The sequence below is a fragment of the Notothenia coriiceps genome, unplaced genomic scaffold (genome assembly GCF_000735185.1).
Source record: "Notothenia coriiceps isolate Sejong01 unplaced genomic scaffold, NC01 NC01_scaffold00000214, whole genome shotgun sequence".
NCBI classification, from domain to species: Eukaryota; Metazoa; Chordata; class Actinopteri; order Perciformes; family Nototheniidae; genus Notothenia; species Notothenia coriiceps.
In genome coordinates this window covers 7779-8775 of record NW_011332915.1, presented here as the reverse complement: position 1 = coordinate 8775, position 997 = coordinate 7779, and the positions used below count along the sequence as shown (strand labels likewise).

Here is a 997-nt window from a genome sequence, read left to right as displayed (position 1 = left end):
TATGTTCAATAAAGGTGTATTTTTGCTAAATCTTGAGACTAGGATTGTAGGATGTACTAGGTAGGGCCAATTTCTGGGGCGCCAGATCTGGGGGGCACTGCGCTGGTAGCTCTGGGAGGGAAAAAACATTTTTGACCGTTGGCGCNCTTGTTGACAAAAAAGAAATTTGGAAGTATTTTAGCTATATCTCTGACAGTGAGGGCACCAAGCCTACGGACACCTGAAAAAAAGAAATGTTTTAGATCCCTGCAAACCAAGGGAGCCAACACATCAAACTTGGCTAAGCACCTCGCCGACCGGCATCCAGAGCTGTTAGCGAATGTGATAGAGAACATAATTACATCATGCTCAAGCCCATGCCCTCAAATCTAAGTCAAACAAGTGTAATTTATTTTGTGACAAACAAACGTTTTCGTAGTTTGACGAGGCAATTAATGGCAATGATTAGGGATGCACCGAATATTCGGCCGCCGAAAATTATCGGCCGAAAATGGTTAAAAAGGCCCCTTTCGGGCTCCCCTGTTCTCACCGAATGTCAGAGAACAGGGTTACGTTGGTAAGCTTACGTGTTGTTGTGATGACATAATCAAAACGCGGCGACAAGCACGGCGCGCGACCATGCTCGCGGCTGGCTCACAGCCAACATGTCTGGCGCTTGGAGATATTTAAAAATATCAGAGAAAGAGGCGCGGATTGCGATTTGTAAAACGTGTTCAGCTGACATTTCTCGAGGGGGTGTAACTGCAAAGACTTTCACCACTTCGGGATTACTCCACCACTTGAAATCAAAACACCCGGACAAATATGCGGAGTAAGATCAAATCACAAGCACTGACAGCGAGAGACTGTTCAGCGCTGCCTCTCATGTGCTTGATGAGAAGAGGAACAGACTTATGGCTGATAAAGCAGAGAAGCTACTGTTCATTAAAAATAACCACCCACTTTTCCTTAATAAGTAGACAACGCTGGCTTATCATAAGCTTATCTAGTTCTACAT

General features: G+C 45.0%; 1 protein-coding gene across 1 annotated transcript in view; it reads right to left on the bottom strand.

Annotated features, from left to right (window-relative positions):
• Window positions 1-997, bottom strand: part of grpel1 (GrpE-like 1, mitochondrial) — a 12200-nt gene that overhangs the window by 4644 nt on the left and 6559 nt on the right. The gene's annotated exons all lie outside the window — the stretch shown is intronic.